Here is a 20,303-nt window from a genome sequence, read left to right on the forward strand (position 1 = left end):
GAGCTGGGTAGAGAGAGGATGGCCGGAAAGTGACGGCAACTAACCGCTAACAGCCCGGAAACCCCGCAAACAACAACTAAAGAAACCGGGGGGGGGGAATCCTCAACAACCAAGCAAAGGGAAGACGAAAGGCCTAAAATGCAGGCAGAACACCCCCAAACGCAAGCAGAACACCCCACAACCAGAACAAGCCAACCCCAAACAATAAACCAACCATACTCACCAATAAACCTTGAACCTTTGCAGACGGATACTTCACCTGAAAGGAGCAGCCAAGCCAATTCAACCAGCCCAGAGAGACCAGGTGGGAACAGTGAAGCCCACAACTTGACTGACCCAGGTAGATTGGGTGGGAGTTGCAGCCATAGGCCCGGCTCACCATTCCAGGCGGTTCCATTGAAGGGGTTGAGAGCGACGAGGAGCCCATCCGAACCGGTCGGCGATCAAACACAGACTGAGCCGCGTAAGTCAACTAGGCAGGTACAAAGCCCCGCCTACCTGCGCGACTACGTCACCACACTCCATTGGGCGAAACCAAGAGGGGAGGGGTGTTCTATATTAACATTCTCCAAATCCTGAACTCTGATTGGTCCGCATGGACCACAACCTGATTGGCTGACTAAACAACTGTGATTGGTGCGCTAAGGGTCTACTGCGATTGGCTGAGCCAATCGCGGGAAATTCAAAGTGCTGTCATTGGCCGCCGAGCCGCCAGCCAGTGCTATAAGAAAAGCCGTGTGGCTCGCAGTTTTTGTTCTGAACTAGTTATTAAATAAAGAGCTGACTGTTCACTGTGAGTCTCGCGTCTCAATGAACCCGATCTACCCGATCTAACAGTAGGCATGAGCTTAAACAGACTCCAGAAGATGGTAGAGGACAGGAAGGCCTGCAGGAACATTGTCCATGGGGTTGTGATGGGTCAGACACGACTTCGCAACTAACAACAACAACAAATAGAGTAATTAGGTGAACTGCTTTCCTGAAATCCAGGAAATAATGAGTGTGCCAGATCTCCATAATACATTCAAAAGCTTAGGTCCAGTGCTTTGAGGTCCTATCAGATAATATTCTCAGATTAACAAGACCTGGATGGTGTTGATCCTCTTCAATCTGAATGGACAGGGTGATAAATACAGAACAAAGGAGTTTCACAGATAACCAAGTCTGGAACTGCATATTGCCTTAAAAATCACAGTCAGCACTTTGATTCATACCCTAAAGCCAACTGCCAGGCAAAGTAGTTCCTATAGCAACATCAACTGAGTATGATGGTACATGCACACATTATTAAACTTTTCAGAAACCTTTCTGCCTACAGCTCTAGCTGCTTTTTAAGCAGAAACTGTGAACTCAGGAATCCCCCAAAATTGCAGACTTACCACAATGAGATAGTAAATCCCTTTTACAGTCAAAGATAATGATATTCTGGAATCATTTGGGCCACAAACTCACCATTTGAGAATTCATTTAACTCTAGTCCTACATAACCAGACACTAACAGCATCAGACACTGGGTCAGTACTTCTACTATATTCCTGTTTAGAGCACAGGAAAGGTATATAACTGTCCTAGGATAATTGATCTAGTGCTGGCAGATGAGCACTTACAGTATTTTCATGTAGATATTAAAGGGAAGGGGAGAAAGTTGGGAGCACTAAGATACTCCAAAAAGTAGAAATTTCCAGGCACTTCTCATCCCCCACCCAATTCTATTGGAACCCCACCAGTTTCAGCAGAATAACATGGTGAATGAGATGGAAAGCTACTGAAAGATTAACAATTACACTTCCTTAATTCTGCTTTCTTCAGAGATCATTAATAAATGCAATTAATTCTGTTTCCATGATGAACCTGACCTGAGACCCAGTTGTCAAGGGTTCAAATAATTATATGCTTCTTCAAGGGTTCTCTGAATTTGTGATACATTTTCTTTACAACATTTCCTAAAAATGGAAGGCTGGAAACGAATCCAAAGTTGTCCAAAGTAGTTGTATCTATTGGGCAGATGATGGTTTTGGATGATAAAGGATGCTGGATGCCAGTTCTTTTTCATTTGGTTGCTTTGGAACAGTGGTGGGATTCAAAAATTTTTACTACTGGTTCTGTGGGCATGGCTTGGTGTGCATGGTATGGCCTGGTGGGCATGGCTTGATGGGCGTGGCAGGGGAAGGATACTGTAAAATCTCCATTCCCACCCCACTCCAGGCAGTGATGGGATTCACATTTTTTTACTACCGGTTCTATGGGCATGGCTTGGTGGGCGTGGCAGGGGAAGGATAGTGTAAAATCTTCAGTCAAAGGTGGTATTTGCCAGTTCTCTGAACTACTCAAAATTTCAGCTACCAGTTCTCCAGAACTGGTCAGAACCTGCTGAATACCACCTCTGACTCCAGGGGAAGGATATTGTAAAATCTCCATTCCCTCCCCACCCCACTAACCTGCTTTCCAGCTCCATTCTCCTGTGCAGGGCAACAAAAGAAGACCCAGCTGATCAGCTGGGACTCGGGAGGCAGAATATAGATGGGTGGGGCCAGTCAGAGGTGTTATTTGCCAGTTCTCCGAACTACTCAAACTTTCCAATACCGGTTCTCCAGAACTGGTCAAAACCTGCTGAATACCACCTCTGCGTTGGACCACTGATTTCCCCATAAATCACTTTCAGCAAGTAAATCCCTGTTTAACTGATGCAGAAAGGAAGTACTAGAACTATTAGCAGCCTCACAGTTTATGTCCACCACCTCAGACATTTGAATATGTCAAGTTGGACTGAATGCTGCACGTTTACAGTGTATGTAAAATTTTGCTTCATCCAGACTTGCAGTTCAGAAGGAAGGTAATGTTTTAGTTTCTCTGTCCAGCACAAAACACGTTTTCTGTACTTATGACCAAAAAGTATATACTAAGGAATTTGTTTAACTGAGAACAAGAATGGCTGTAGACCTGGAAATGGGTGCAGAGCTAAAACAATACCACCAAAGATTGCATGAAAGTTTTCTGATCAATTATGAAACTATAGACCAGACTTTTCATGGACGCAACTTATAGGTTCTTTCTTCATTTCTATCTTTTCTATAATCTATATAATTAAAAGTAAATGGAATATTAGTTCTATTGAACAACAGACGAATTACAATTTGTAATGTAGTTCCCATCCCTGTTCTACATCAGGTTCCATCATCAAGAGAACAGAATGCAACAATGAACTAAAAACAATAAGCCATTTAGAAAGTCAACACTAAATAGTTCCAGTCCAGGATGTGACAATAATGAACACAAAAGCCTTACTATTGTTGAAAGGTGTCAAAATGCCTTTCTTTTGAGGATTTGATTTTCCCGCTGGGAGAGCTCCGGCGCAAGGATACGGACAACTGCTTGTCTGCGTTCCTGGGCTAGCTAGTTTCTTATGGTAAGTTTCTGGTTTTTTATACCCTTTTCTCCCTTTGTAAGTTGATTTTGTGTGAATGTTTGTATTTGTGCTTAATGTTTCAAATCCTGTTTGAGTTTGTCTTTATTCCCACCGGAGGGCAAACTCCGCGGGGTGCAGAAGGCAAAATCCGCGGGGTGGCTAGATTGTATTATTGTTTTTTTCTAATCTCTTTTAGCTTTAAGATAGTTTTTCATATTTGTTCTGTGGCAATCTCCTGTCTGTCCCTTTTGTAATTTATATTTTGTGTCTTTTGTCTGTTTGTTTTGCTTATTTGGTATGTCCTGTGTTTGTAAGGGTTTTCTAAATTATCTTTTTGTTTCCTTTTCTTATTTGTCTAGTTTTCTTAATTACTTAGGCTTTTGTCTATAGGGATTCTTTAATGCCTTTTTATTTGATTCCTTTTCCTATGTAAGTTTGTTTTATGGCTAACCTGATGTTCTCCTTGGCCTTTTTGTGACACTACTGTCTTCATGAAGTTCTCTTTCCACACTATCTTCATTAGATATGCAATATTTTATTCATTAGAATTATGTTCTACATTTCTTGAGCAAGACTAATATTAATACTTAAGGTTCTTTTATACATGCTAAACTTCAAAAATATTGTATATTTGGAATTAATTTGGTTTCACAATATAGAAATATATTGATTTTCATGTAGAATATAAGTCTCACTTTGTATGGAAATGTGCATGAAATAAATACAATTGTATTAATATCACCATTATATTCCTCATCAAGTTTTTGTTTTTTATATTACACAGAGATATTTTTATGTAGTAAAAAGTTACCATGACTCTCAATTTCCTTTTATAAATTGTATATATATAAATTGTATATATATTATATTTCATTTATAATCATCAATTGTGTGCTCATAATTCAACCCCAAATATACTGTTTTGTTGGCTTATTTAGTAAACTGTTAGAGGCGTGTTCCAATTTTATGAGATTTATTGCTTTGTTGTTGGATGACCTTAGCATCTTGTTCTCTTTCTCCTAGTAATGAGTTATTACCAAGTGCAGTGGAGACTCTGTTGCTTCAGATAGTTTAATGCTGAGACATAGAAGGCGTTTACCCTGTTGGGAAGAGAAAAACTTTTTTAAAAAATTTAAATATTCTTCTTCTTAACATTCTTTTAAGTCTTGCAAACACCTTCCTTTTTCTCATTTTTAAAAATCATCAATAGGTTCTTTTTTATTACTAACAGCCACATAATACAAGAAGCTGAAACATTTTACTATGTGTGCAAGGAGCTGTTTAACTGTATAAAGATCCTATATTAGTACAGTTTAATTAAAAAAATCAAGTTTGCTCTGTCGTCTGTTTATTGTTTTATTAATTAATCTATCTATCTGAACCTCAAGGAAGCCTAGATGTACACAATATAAAGCAACTTTAAAATCTGGTTTCAATATGAATATCTGCCAAATCGTTTAGAAAAAATAGAAAAGGTTGAAAGCTCATTACTCTCTTTTTATATTTGTAAATAAAATCACAACACATGAACTGCAATTTCCCATAGCACAGAATGAAAAACAGCAGTAACTATGAGTTAGACATAAAGTTATAGTTGTGATGTCTGATCTGCCCAAGCTATGCATCAGTTCAAGTAGGTAGAATATCTTCAAGAAAGCTTTGCACACACAGTTGTAAATTTGAATGCTACCATCAGTCAGGATTGTATACAAGGTTTTCATTTGGGAAACATAATTGCTTAGATTACATGTCACAAGTATAATTTTGAGGTAGGCTTTTATCCATGAAACAAAAGGGTGAACTTCTACTTTCTATTTTCTTCAATTAAGAGTAACAGTTTATAATTTCAGATGTAAATGAATATTTTCCATAAAAATTACACCATAAATTATTTATGCATATGTGATTCTTTTAAATTCCAATGGTATTTAAGTATAAAAAAACTAGATATGTCATATGTGAACTGAATTCATATCATGTATGTTAGAGAGATTTAAAATGCTTTGTGATAATCAAAAGTGAATTTAGAAACAATAAATGAGACTAGGATTTATTTATTTAACATATGGCAAATACATGATAGTAATTCAAACGTCATTGTTCATTCCACCTAGCCATTCAAGGAAAGGACAGTCCACACTGAAAAAAATCAGACACTGGGCCGGTGCAAGCTCCTGATTGTTATGGTCCGCTGGTGGCTGGTGGAGCTGGCAGCAGAGTCGGACAGTAGTGAGGAGGTTGGGGAAGAACCTGGGCCATTCCTGGAGGCTGAGAAAGGCTCAGATGAGAGCTCTGCATCAGGGGCAGAGATGGGGCCAGGGCAGGCTGGCAGTCATCAGCTGCCTTTGGTCTTGGACAGCAGTGAAGCGGGGGAGCTTCTGGAACCAGTTCCCAGCCTGCGCGTGTGCAGAGCTGCCAAAAGGAAGGCACAATTAAGCACTGAGAGTTGACATGGGAGTAAAGCCACAGGTGGACAATGAATGGCTCCTCCCATCAGGATTAAAAAAGAAGCAAAAGGGGAGGGGGCTTTTGTAGGAAACAACTCGTTCATTTGGTTGCTTGTTTGTTCCAGCCTTGTGGAGATTTGTCTGTGTAACCCAGCCCTTCCCTGCCAGCAGTGAGCGTGGAACTATTTACCAGGCAGCGTACCTTCACAAGGCTGTTTGCCAAGCTGCTGGCTGACTGTGAATGAAATACATTCACATTAATGTAATAATGCTGGGACTCAGAATTGACTTAGTGCTTTTTGGGGAGGCCTAGGACAGAATACAGATAGACACCCAGACACAATGTGATGGAGCACCACAGTCACACTGAGGGACAGAGACAAGACCCCACTCAAACAACACATCCTGGCAGACACCATGCTGGGCACGGATCCTGATGGAGTTCAATAACCAGTCATTTCAATGTGCAAAGATGTCTGACTACCTACATAGCATTTATTCCTTTTATATGGTTTTTTACAAGTAACAAAAAGCAACATAGATACAGCATTAGGATTGGTGACCCCCCCCACCACCAATCCTTAAGAATAGTGGTGATGTTAGTAAGGTGAGATCATTGTACCAGGTACGGGACTTACCAGCCTGCGACGGGGAATGAGATCATGCAAAGAGGCCCATATAGGTATTAGACACAGCAGTATGCTGCATGCGCCCTCTACAGGATCTCTATTGCTACTACATCTCACTCTTTTTTGTTTTGTTAGACAAGGCATAGTCATAAGAGAGGTTAGTAAGGGGATTATAATAATCAGTAGAAGAGCACACTTGCAGTTTTTTATACAGGGCATATACCTGACTCTAAGGCAATGTAGTAGGGGATTTGGGGTGAAAAGCTGTGATACATATGTTGCAAAGGGAAGGAAGACACTGAACGAAGCAGCACCCACTAATTAAAATAGCACAAATAATGACTACATAATGTAAAATATTTCTCATTAAACCTGTGGGCAAACAAACCCAAAAGCTGTCCCACCAAGATCCTACATTATCCATTTTTAAATCCGAGGCCAAATTGTGTAAAATATTGAGCTGATGTTTCGTGACTCATCAGAAAGATTATAACAATACAATCTCTGGAAACTTTCACAACCCATATGTTGGCATAGAAGCAAATAATCAATAGCAGCACAGTTTTGTAAAATAGCCTTTCTTAGCTCTTGCATCTCATGATTGATTGCTGAGATAGCTGAATAAGTAGCATTAATTGTTTTTGCTAAATTACATGCAATAGAGTTAATGTTAAGGTGAGCACGAGTGGCAAGTGCTGGCATGCCCACCAGAGACACAGCTAGCACTACGTATTCTGCTTTATTAAGTAAGGTTGCTTCAGAGTCACAAGTACTATCTAGTGTGACCCCTCGTGGAGAATGATTTGAATGATAAAGTTGTTGTTTAGAAAGCAAAACAGGAATCAGCCGGCTGAGGCAGCATTGCGCTTCACTAATATTAGCAGGAACATAATTAAAAGTTTCTTGACCACATGTAAAAAACCATCCTTGTGGTAGCCAAACATGGGCAAAGTTAAAGGAAGACTTCAAAAGCTGTGCAGTTCAAAGTAGGTGAGCTAATACGATGACAGTGAGGTTTTTTACTTGAAGTTGTACAATTAACTATTTTTGTGCAAGTTATATTTGCAGGAATTGCTACCACAGGGGTGTGCAAAACAATCACATCAGGGGGTGGATAATAGGCAGCAAATCCCCAATTAGATATAGTCCCATAGTTAAAGCTCCCATTTAATAAAAATGCGCTTAAGCCAGTGAAGTTTTGAATTACTTCAGAAGGAGTGCAGAGAGGAACTAAACATGTAGAAAGCAAATTTTCCATATCATAAGCAAAAGACATCATTCTGTGTGATGTTAGCTAATTGGACCCATAGGTTTTGCTTTATTTGTTGCTCAACAGCCACTGTTGCCAAAGCTGTGAACAATCAAACATAAGCAAAGGATGGCTAAGGAATTTGCAGTAAAACCGCAAAAATAGCAGTGCACAAATTCTCGGGGGTTTGTTCTACTTGCTGCTGTTGTTACACTGCCTGCGCTTTGGCAGTCAGGTTCTTCACATCTCCCCACGTCACTGGATGATTAGCACAGCGGGATCGGATGGGATGCTGTGCTGTCTGTAGAGTCATCCTGGTCATCTCTGGGATTGGATTTGGGGACTGGTGCCATGACATCTTTGGCTGGGCAGACACAATGAGCTGGAATCCACAAAGGTCCTGTAGGAGCAAGCACAGCAGCATAGCCTTGCCCCCAAGTAATTAGAGGAACTGGTCCCAGCCATGTTTTGTCTAGCAAGGCCCGATATTAGAGGGAGAGACAAGCTTGTTTTCTGTTGAAAGTGTCTCTGATAAGCGGTCAAATTTTGAATAGAGACATTCAATTGGTTTAAGGTAAGTAATACTTTTTTAACCTGTTGTGTTACTCATGACAAATTGGGGACCCTACTAGATCCCTCCTTTTTAATTTGTTTTTCGAAGCAGTCCTTAAAAGACCGATTAGCGCGTTCCACAATGGCTTGACCTTTGGAATTATAGAGGAGACCATGAATCAGCACAATATTCCAGGTTGTACAAAATTGCAAAAAAACTGATGAAGAATAGGCTAGCCCATTATCAGTTTTTAAAGAAGAGGGCTTGCCCAGTGCTGTAATGGCCGAAAAAAGATGAGAAATAACATGATTAGCTGTTTCCGCTTGCAGAGGGGGAGCCCAAATGGCTCCTGAATAGGTATCAATAGATAAATGAATATATTTCCAGGGAGCTAGAGAGGAAACATGGGTAACATCCATTTGCCAAAGTTGATTAGAGGCACAAGGATTAACTCTTGTGTCCCCTGAGGGGGATGTGCCAGAGCACTGGGGACAGGATAAAACAATTTGTTTAGCTTGGTCAAGTGGAATATGATAAGCTTCTGCCAGTCCCCTAGCGTTTTGATGGAAAAAAGAGTGACTGAAAAAAGGATCTGAAAATAAAGTAGGTAAAATATGAACAGCAGCATCAGCATAACTATTGCCTTCAGAAAAAGGCCCAGGAACAGGGGTGGGATTCAAATTTTTTAACAACTGGTTCTGTGGGTGTGACTAAGTTGGTGGGCGTGGCTTGGTGGTCATGTTATTGGCTAGGCGTAGCCAACTCAATATCACTCACATTGAGGCACGCATCTCCTCGCCTGGTCACTGGAGATGTTGCAACAGTTGTAAGTGTGAAAAACGGTCATAAGTCACTTTTTTCAGTGCCATTGTAACTTTGAATGGTCACTCCACACAAGTGAAGTACCAGCAAAGAAGGGGAAAAAAACTCCAGAGAAGTTCCTGAGACATGAAGTCTAGTCCTGTCAAGAACGTAATAAAGGTTAATGGAGAGGCAGTTTCTGTAAGCAACACCAGAATGTTTCCTTCCTGCCTTCCTTACAGGATTAGGCCAGTAATTTCTTCTAACAACCGGTTCTCCAAACTGCTTAGAATGTTAACAACCAGTTCTAGCGAATAGGTGCGAACTGGTAGAATCCCACCCCTGCCCAGGAAGGGAGGAGTGACTACGTACGTGAGACACATAGTATAACTGTCTTCGATCTTGTAGCAGCTGCTGCAAAGTTAAAAACAAGGCCATGAGATTGGGATCAATCCTTGGCGTGATATAAGCACCTGGAAGATTAAAAATAAGTTGACACACATAATGAGAGTCAGAGTTTAAATTGAAAGGCTGTTGAGAAAAGGTTTGGAAAGCTAACATAGCAGCAGTTGAGGTGAGGATTGCACTGCAGTGTAGGACACTTTCCAGGTATCATCATCTTTGTAAGCAATCGCTCCTCTCATTTTCCCACCATCTGGAAAAACAGCAGGAGCTTAGGGTAATGGAGAAGGAGAAAGTAGTGGACAAACAGGAAAGGAAGAGGTCATTAAGGAAGCAAGCCGAGGATCTTTAGGCAAATGATATGCAATACAGCCTACATATTCAGTTAAAGCACATTGAAGAGATAAGTTCAAAATCAGATTTCAGGATAGGAAGAATAATATTCATTAAATCAGTCCCATTTCTCTGACAAGCTCGAGTTCGTCCTAAAATTATTATTTCAGCAACAGCTTGGATAAATGGTAAGACATTTTGGGATGGAGTATGAGGTAAATAAAGCCATTCAATACAATACATCTTTTTTGCTTCTCATATAGTTAAAACTCCTGTAGGCAGCTTACTAGTTGGGAATATTAAAAGAGTTAACTGACAATCTCTATGAGGAATACGATCTACAAATTGAGTGCTTAAGATATTACTAATCTGCTCAACCGCTGCAATAGCAGCAGGTGGAACTGTAATAAGATCTGCAGGTTGTTTTCCTTTGGTCAATAATTCAAATAATGGACTAAGTAAATGTGTAGGTAAAGAAAAATATGGACAAATCCAATTGAGGGTGCCTAACAATTGCTGCAAATTAACCAATGAAATAACTTTAGGTAAATTCAAATGAGGAAAAACTGGAGCAGAATAAGATTGTAACATTTTATGCCCTAAATAAAGATAAGGAGAGTGCAGCTGTATTTTTTTCTGGAGCAATCTGCAATCCATAGACATTTAAATCATTTTTTAGTTCAGAAAGCCAATCTGGTTGCATTTTTGGGGCTCCAATTAAAATATCATCCATATAATGATATACCAAAACCAATGGATGACGTTTGCGAAAAGGGGCTAATGCTGCAGCAACATAAGGTTGACATAATGTGGGACTATTCAACTTTCCTTGTGGCAAAACTGTCCAATGATAATGTTTATTAGGTTCTGAATGATTCACTGCAGGCACAGTAAATGCAAGCTTTTCTTGATCAGAGGGGCATAAAGGAATAGAGAAAAAATAATCCTTTAAATCAATTACTATTACTTCATGATCTTGAGGAATCAAATTAGGGTTAGGCGTTCCACATTGCAAAGGGCCCATAGGTTGAATACACACATTTATGGCTCACAAATCATGAAGGAAACACCATCTGCCACTTTTCTTTTTTATGACAAAAACAGGAGTATTCCATGGACTCGTAAAAGGTACAACATGACCAGCAAGCAGCTAATCATTTACTAGCTGATGGGAGAGCCATCAATTTTTCATGTGACATGGGCCATTGATCAATCTATGCCAGCTCTCTTTAAGTGGAAGGGCAGTAGACTCAGTCTTCCAAAGTGAGGATGGCACCCAATTTACTAAGCAGATCACATCCCTAAAGGCTGACATGAATATCTAATATAAAAGGACGGACCTGAATGACCAAATCTGAATTAGGCAAATGGGCTGAAAGAAATTGTGCACTCTGATGTGCACATTGATGACCTCACACACCTCACACACTTGGACAAGGTTCAATTGGCCAGGCGTCAGGCCACTGCCTGGCAGAAATCACTGAAACATCCACTCCAGTGTCCAAAATTCCCTCAAAGGGCTTACCCTGCAACACAATGATCTGACGGGGCCGTTGAAATGTGATTGGGGTAGTGATGGCAGCTATGATGGAAGTGTCCGGGTCAGTAGAACCGAAACCCCCTTTCCCTCTTTCTTTTGGCTCTCTCCCTGCTGGGACAAAATAAGGCAAATGCAGGAGTTGAACAGGGCTAGAGTAAATGGGAAAAATTTGGGGAAATTAGTCCACAATTGGACATAAATGATTCCAGTATAATCCAAATCTATCACCCCAGGAATAACAAAAATACCTTTTTCACCCATGCTTGACCGGGGAAGGACAAGCCCTACATAATTTTATGGTAGTGAGCTGATAATTGAGATGGAACTAATTGAACCTCCCCAGGAAATTTAAAATTCATGTCCCCCTGCAGTATTAAATCAATACCACCACTACCTCTTGTAGCTGCAGGAGTAATTTCTATTGTTGGTTTATGGTATCTGCTTGCACTGGGGCCAGAGACCGACATTCATTTGCCCAATGATAACCCTTGTGAGACTTTGGGCATTTTGTTCTTGGCTTCAACCTCTGATGGAAAAGGGAGCGAGATGCTGTAGACATACCTCCTCCTGAACTTTGACATTCCTTTCTAAAATGACCAGGTTTGCCACAGTTGTAACAATTTCCTCGAGACTTGCTGCCTTGTGATAAAGCAGCCCCCAATAAATTAGCTTGATAAATCTGTTCCTAGATCATGACATGCTTTAATATTTCTGCCAAATCAGGGTTGGTTCCCAAACCAATAATTGTCCTGCAACATTCAGAAGTGGCATTTTCCTTTGCTAGCTTCATTAATAACTTGTGCTTAGCCTCAAGGTTGTCTATCTGCTGCCATCAAGCATCCTGTAATCTGTTAATAAAATCAGGATACAGCTCAGTAGCTTTCTGCTTGATAATAGAGAAGGCTTGATGAGGCTTGCCAGAAACAGGCACCTTTGAGAATGCTTGATAGGCGCATTCAAAAGAAATTTGTAAAGTGGCAGCCGCTAAAACAATTTGAGCATCAACTGGAGCAATATTGCCAGATCCATACAATTGATCAGGAATGAAAGCCCCCCCTGAATGCTGGGCACATAAATTCACTGTCCCAGACTACATATTGCGCTGGAGTAAGCAACATGCGAAAGGTAGTTTTCCAATCTTCAGGTACTAAAATATGATTTCTCATAGTAGCTTCCAACATTCCCTGCACATAGGTACTTCCCAACCCCATATCTCTAATTCCTTTTCTAAGTTCTGTTAAAATTGCATATGACAAAGGGTGATATTCCACTATTTGAGCTCCATTCTGAACTACTTGTCCCATGGCATGCAGTGGACAAACAGACAGCATATCGGTAATTTCTTCTATATTTCCCCCCCTCCCTTATCTAATTGTTCCTCCAATATTTTCCTTATGGCGGTGTACACTGGCTGTGGGGAAGCAAAAGTTTTAGCATCTTCAGAAGGAGCTGAAGGTCCAATTGGAAAGGATTTGGGGGTGACAATTTTTACCTGATCATAATCAGGAGGGGGGCTTGTAGTCAATCATTGCCCTGTTGAGACATCACAGCCAAATTTTTCCACTGCTTGACAGCGTTGATACCATCGACGTAATATTTGAACTGGAGCCCTCGGTTCAAGATGTAAAATATGCCCTATCTGTATCCAATCCTTTAACCTGAGTGTCCTGCACTAAGGATACCAGGGACAAAGTTTCCCTTTATCCTCAATCAACTTCCTTATGTCCACCTCAGGTGATTTGTGTAACAGGAATTTAAGTTCCTATACATGTTTATGCTGTTGCTGAGATAGATTGCAACCCATACTTACCACTGAAGTCCCATGGAAGGAGGTGCACCTTAGGGGTCTATTCCAGACGGTGGTAAATATGTTGGTTGTTGCTGCCCCGGAGAGCTGTCTGTCCCTGTTCAGGCACCACTTGATGGAGTTCAATAACCAGTCATTTCAAGTTGCAAAGATGTCTGACTACCTACGTAGTGTTTATTCCTTTTATATGGTTTTTTACAAGTAACAAAAAGCAACATAGATACAGCATTAGGATTGGTGAAACCCCCCTCACCAATCCTTTAGAATAGTGGTGATGTTAGTAAGGTGAAATCATTGTACCAGGTACAGGGCTTACCAGCCTGGGACAGGGATTGAGATCATTCAAAGAGGCCCATATAGGTATTAGGCACAGCAGTATGCTGCATGCACCCTCTACAGGATCTCTATTGCTACTCCTGGATCCCACTCAGAGCCAACCAATGCTGGTGAGGAAGGCCAAAACCTGCATCTCCAATGCAGAGCCATCCACGCAACTGCCTATATCTGGGTGCTGATGTTAAAGCTACCAGATGGCTGCTGAGCAAGTGCCAGAGAGGACCCCCTGGATCCAAGCCTGCCAACTGATAGATGAGGAAGATCAGCATGCACAGGAAGAAATGGCCCTCTCGCAATTCTGTTGTACTCCTTCACAAAGGCCTCCTGCCCTCTCAGAGCTGGTGATGCAATGTGGCTTAAGACTGGGAGTCAGACAGGTTGTCATGTATTTAGAGAACCAGGAGTTCTACAAAGATGTCTGGCTGCCAAATGTCATTAACTGCCAATTCTTCAATTTAGTCTGAGAGATGTGATGTTAGTTTGCCTCCTCGTAGTGCACCCTAGATAGCATGGAAGTGTGAACCAAAAGACTAGCAACAATTGGCAGCCAGACTACATGAGACTAGGATGATTCATAGTTTAAGGTTAAACTTCTAAAGTTAAATCATATAACAACCTTATGTTGCATATGTAATCTAGGTATTATCTACTGCATTTTGTTTTGCAAGACAAATAAAAATTATGAGTAATTTTTTTCATTTATTTACTCTTTGAAAAGAATCTAGAATCTTAATTTTCAATTTCATAATATTGGTAAAAGGAAATTATCTCTTTAGTTGTATAGTTTAGAAAGAAGTGAATGAAGTCACCTTAGAAACAGAGCTTTATGATTTATGAACAATACCTCTTTCTGTTGTTGACCTTCCCATGAACTTTTTGAATTATGTGCAATAGAAACAAGACCATATATAATTTCAATCTCATGAGATTCTTGGTCTTTTCTACACATTTAGTAGTTTACTAAAACAATAAGGAATCCATGCAATTTTAAAGCCTTAGCAGTTTAGATTTTCTAGACTGTGAAGGATAGGATTTATTTATTTATTTAATATCCATCATAATCAAAATTAACTTTTGACAATTTGACTAATAAGATGCTTTGGACATTACAGTGTAAATGTCTGTAATACAGGAAGCAGAAACAATAGGCACATTCCTACTAACTGTTTAATTACATCTCTTAAAAGGAAGCTGGGATCACTATAAATCAGGAGTGTCAAACTCAATTTCATGGAGGGCCACATCAGGGCTATGGTTGACCTCAGAGGGCTGGGCTGGCATGGCCAACTGGATGGGTGTGGCCAACTGAGTAGGCATGGCCAGTTTGACACCACTCACTGGGTGTGGCTGACTGGGTGGGCGTGGCCAACTGGGTAGATATGGCCAGCTTAATGTCACTCACTGGGTGGGGCTGACTTGGGACAGAACAAGTCATACCATCTAACATAATGTGGGGACAAGTTGGTGCCCCACAAGCTCCTCACCTTCCCAAACTGTTGGCAGCCACACAAACATGCATTCCAAGTTTGGGGACTTTTATCGGCATCGAAAGGAGACAGCCTTCTCCCCAAGCCCAGGCATGATTGGCAGTTTGTAAGCTCAAATGTGGAGAAAAGTCTCCAAACTTGGAATGGTGTGTGTACATGTATGCACATGTGCATAGCATGCCAAAGGAGAAATTGGGCAACAAGTCAATTGGACAGTCATACTGTCAGCCTGTGCTCCATTTGAAATCCAAGAAAGAAATACTCAGACTCCAATGATTAGAGCAAAGTTTTTCCTTTTATTGAAATTCAAAGTGGAAGCTACAGGTAAAATTCTGAATCTAAAGAATTTGGCGCGCAGATCACATATACAAAGGGATGGAATTGTTCCCACCCCCCAAAGTCCAAAAGACTCTTCCAATTAAACGTTCTGAATATGATCATGTGGGCATCTTCAGGTGGTGATAAGGCCTCTGTCCATTGACCTTGACATATTTTGATAAAACTTCGCAGCTGCGCAAAGGAAAGAAAAACTAGGCAAGGAAATAGAAACTTAAGAACAGGAATTTATACTTCCCCCCTCCTTCTCCTTTACAGCACAGGAATGTAACACCTCCAGCTTTCTTCCCCTCCAATCCCCCCTCCCCCCATTACTAATGACAGCCAAAAGGTGGAGAGCAGTGAGAAAGAAGCATAGCCATAGAAAAGATGTAGAAGATATCTTGAAGGCTGACATTCGGACCCCCTAGAAAAAGGACATTTGTCCCTGTAAGAGAGAATAATATAAAATACATGTTAACAATTTCATACATTTCTATGGTTTATCAGGATACTTTGTATAAAAGTCTTTGACCAGTTCAGGAGCCCCAATATCTTTTTCATTTACCCAATCGGCTTGGGATGGAGGAAAAGGTTTCCAAGCTACGAGATATTGGAGGCGACCTCTTCATTTCCGAGAGTCTAAAATCTCTTTAATCTCGAAATGTTGTTCACCCTCAATCAGCAATGGTATGGGGGGATCAGTTTGGGTCGGTCTCAGTGTAGAGGTATGTTCGGGTTTCAACAAACTAACATGGAAAACCGGATGAATACGACGAAGAGTTTTTGGCAGTGTTAATTGAACTGTCACAGGGTTCACAATCCGTTCGATTGGGATAGGACCCACATACTTAGGGCCCAATTTTTTCGACTTCTGGGTGGTCTGTAAGTATTTGGTTGAGAGAAAAACTTTGTCACCCGCTTAATAAGACTTCTGTAAAGTTCTCTTTCTGTCTGCAAATTTCTTAAGAGCTTGATGTGCATCATCCAATGCTTTACGGGTGACTGGCCAATTGAGTTGGAGTTGAGATATCCATTCATCCAACGACTGGACGTTGGGTCTTTCGTGAGGAAGGTCAAGTATGGGTACAAAATCTTGCCCCATAGCCACTTTGAATGGGGTAAAGCCAGTACTACTGTGGACAGAATTGTTGTATGCCACCTCCGCAAAAGGCAGCAGATCAGCCCAATTGTCCTGCTGATAGTTTATGTAACACCTGAAGTATTGCTCTAACACTGCGTTAATTCTCTCACAGGCCCCATTAGTTTGGGGATGGTGGGCAGAGCTTAAGCCCTGGGTGGAGCCTATTAATTTCAAAAATTCCCTCCAAAAATTCGAGGTGAATTGGACCCCTCGATCCGAAACTATACGCTCAGGGACACCATGAAGTCTATAAATATGCAGGATGAAGAGTTTAGCCAACGATTTCGCCGAGGGAATCTTGGAGCAAGGTATGAAATGTGCCTGCTTGGAGAACAAATCAGTTACCACCCAGATAAATGTGTGTCCAGTGCTCTCGGGTAGGTCTACTGTAAAATCCATGGAGATTTCCTTCCAAGGAGCAGTTGGCCTAGCTACATTCTGTAACAGACCTGGTGGCTTACCAGGAGGTCTTTTGGCCGAGGCGCAAACTGGACAGCTAGCTACATAAGTCTCAATGTCCTTTTTCAATGAAGGCCACCAGAATTGTCTCTTAACTAGGTGTAAGGTCTTCATGAAACCAAAGTGACCAGCCGCCTTGGAATCATGGGTCTGTTGTAACACTTGGATTCTCAATGTCCCTGGTACGTACAATTTTGCTCCCACCCAGGCCAGGCCATCTCTAACAGTGCAGTTATTTGCATTCGCCAGGAACCACTGATCTGTTTTCAACGCTTCCTTAAATTGCTCCATCAATTCATTGGACAGCTCCGCTTCTCGCTTCTTCTTTTGCACTCTGGTGACCACCAGGGCAGCCAGCTGTGTGATTCATACGATCAGCCTTATCACTTCTTGATGAACACTGTTATATTGAGGCATTCTAGACAAAGCATCTGCCATAAAAAATTTTCCTCCCGGGATGTACTTCAAGGAGAAATTGAATCATTTGAAATACTGGGCCCACCTAACTTGCTAAGGAGACAATCTTTGAGGTGTCTTTAAGGCCTCCAAATTCTTATGGTCAGTCCATACCTCAAATGGGTGTTTGGCTCCTTCCAAGAAATGTCTCCAGGTTAGTAGAGCCCAACGAACTGCAAAAGCTTCCTTTTCCCAGACGGCCCATCTCCTCTCAGTCTCAGTCAGCTTACAGGAGGTGTATACGCAAGGTTGTAGTGTTCCCTTCTCATTTAGTTGAAGTAGGACCCCCCCAACCGCCACATCACTCACATCGGCTTGGATCACAAAAGGGGCATCCATGTCCGGGTGTTTCAGTACTGGTTCTGCAGCGAACAGTTGCTTTAGCTTTTCAAAGGCCACTTGGCATTCCATGGACCACTCCAAAGGTTGGCTGGGCCTTGGTTTCGTCTCCCCCTTTGTCTTTAAGAGATTGGTGATAGGCATTGCTATTTTAGCGAAGGACGGGATGAATTGCCGTTAAAAGTTGGCAAATCCTAAGAAGCTTTGAAGCTGCTTTCGGGTCCTCAGCGGGGCCCAGTCCAATACAGCTCGCACCTTCTCTGGGTCCATTTCGATGCCCTCGTGCGAAATGCAATATCCTAGATAGTCAATTTTCTCTTGATGGAAAACACATTTGGACAGTTTAGCATAAAGTTTGTGTAGCACTGAGTGTACCAGTTTCACATATTCATCTCTAGTCTCCGTGTAGATAAGGATGTCATCAAGGTAAACCAAAACCCCCTTGTATAAATGTTTGTGGAGCACCTGATTGATCATTTGCATGAAAATGGCTGGAGCCCCCTGTAGGCCAAAAGGGAGAACATTGAACTGGAAACAACCCATCGGGCAGTTAAACACAGTTTTCCACTCATCTCCTTCTTTAATTCAGATTCAATAGCATGCCTCTCTCAGGTCCAGCTTCGTGAAAATCTTCCCCTTGGTCAGGTGAGCTAACATGTCCTTCATCAGGGGGAGGGGGTACACATTTTCCACGGAAATCGCGTTTAAATTTCGGTAGTCCACTACCAAGCGTTTGGAGCCATCTTTCTTTTCACGGAACAACACTGGAGCTGCCACCCGAGGTCTAGTGGGTTGGATGAAACCATGTTTCAAATTTTTATGGATAACCGATCTCAACTCCTCCAATTCCCGTGGCATCATCGAATATAGTTTTGGTTTCGGGAGCGTCACCCCAGGTAGAATTTCAATGCTACAATCTGTTGATCAATGAGGGGGAAGCTCATCAGAAGCCTTTTCGCTAAACACCTCTCTTAAATCCCAATATTCTTTCAGGATTTTCTCCTCTCCCTCCAAGCTCTCGGTACCTGTGGAGCCTGACTCAACTGGGTTCTGAAGCTTCGGATGGGATCGCTCCTCCCCTTCCAGCCTCTGATTGGTACGAATCCATAACCACCCTTTCCTCCAATTCACATGGGGATTCCACTTGCGGAGCCAGGGCAGTCCCAATATTAATGGATGCTCCATCCCAGGGGCCACAATAAAGCACAGAATCTCACTATGGTTTCCCATGGTCATCTCTAGGGGTTCTGTTGTAAAATGTGCAGGGCAACCTCCCGACACTGATCCATCCAGTTGGCAAAAGGATATGGACGTTTCTAAGGTTCTCAGTCTGATGCCCATCTCCTTAACTACTTTCATGCTGATTACACACCTCGTGCACCCAGAGTCTAGTAAGGCTAACATCTCTCCTTCAGTCCCTGAAGTAAGCACCCTTAATTTTATTGGGAAGGCCATGGGGCCCTTGTTAGGACTTACCGGGATGTCATCTTCCGAGTCAGTCTCACTCTCTTCAAGGAAGGTCAGAGGTCCCAGCTCCTCTCCTGCCAGAGGGGCAACCTCTACAACCTCCCCCGTCTTTAACACGTTTTCACGAGGCTCAGCTGGGGGGTTTTCAGGCTTCCTCCCTGCCCTCTGCGCTCCCTTTGGATCCAGCTTGACCCTTCAATCTGCAATCTGGTGGCCCTCCTTCCCACATCGAAAACAGGCCGTGGATTTGGGTCTTGCCATCACTCCTCCCTTTTGAGGCTTTGGGGCCTCTCGGAGATGTGGGGGGGGGGGGCGGTTTGCTCCATGCTGAGCCTCCTCTGTGTCTGCTTCGGGTCAGATCTATTTCCACTTCTTCTGCTAGCAAGTATCACAGTTGCAGATCATATGGATCCCTTCTGGAGATACACATGTGGTATTTAGCTTCATTTAAGCCATCTTTGTAGGCTTCTATTAGGGCTCCCTGGGACCAGCCTCGGATGTGGCATGCCAGCTGTCTGAATTTTTGGGTGTAGTCAGCAACTGACCTCCCTCCTTGATTTATGGTTTTCATTCTGATCCTAGCCTTCCTCTCTGCTAGCGGGTCCTCAAATCTTCTCCTCAATGCAGTCATGAAAACATTGAGATTCCGCAGTTGGGGGGAGTTATCATTATACAAAGTCACCATCCACTCTGCCGCTATTTCCTCCAGGGCCCTGGTAACACATCTCACCTTGGCTGCTTCAGACGTGAATTCTCCCTCATATTCTTCCATATTCTTCCAAACTTGTGCCAGGAAGAACCCCAAATCCTTGGGATTTCCCCCAAATTTCACTTCCAACGGAGGCAGGTTGAGGGCTCTGCGTCTATCAGGGATCACACCTCCCGCTGGGGCCCTCGGAGCTGCAGCTGGTTGCTGCGCTGGTGTAGGCTGAGCTAAGGGGGTGGAGGCAGCCCAGCTGTCCCTGGCTGAAACTGCTCCCCCTTCCCCCTCATACCTTGGAGCGATGCAAGGCTTCTGGAAAGCATCATTGAGAAGCTGTTTGGCTTGATCCAGCATGCATTCCCTCTCTTCCTTTTCTTGCCACAGCTGCTCTCTCACACATCTTCGGGTTACGGTGATTCCAGGAGGGGGG

The sequence above is a fragment of the Pseudonaja textilis genome, chromosome 8, assembly GCF_049901715.1.
Source record: "Pseudonaja textilis isolate UNSWEBS1 chromosome 8, rPseTex1.2, whole genome shotgun sequence".
NCBI classification, from domain to species: Eukaryota; Metazoa; Chordata; class Lepidosauria; order Squamata; family Elapidae; genus Pseudonaja; species Pseudonaja textilis.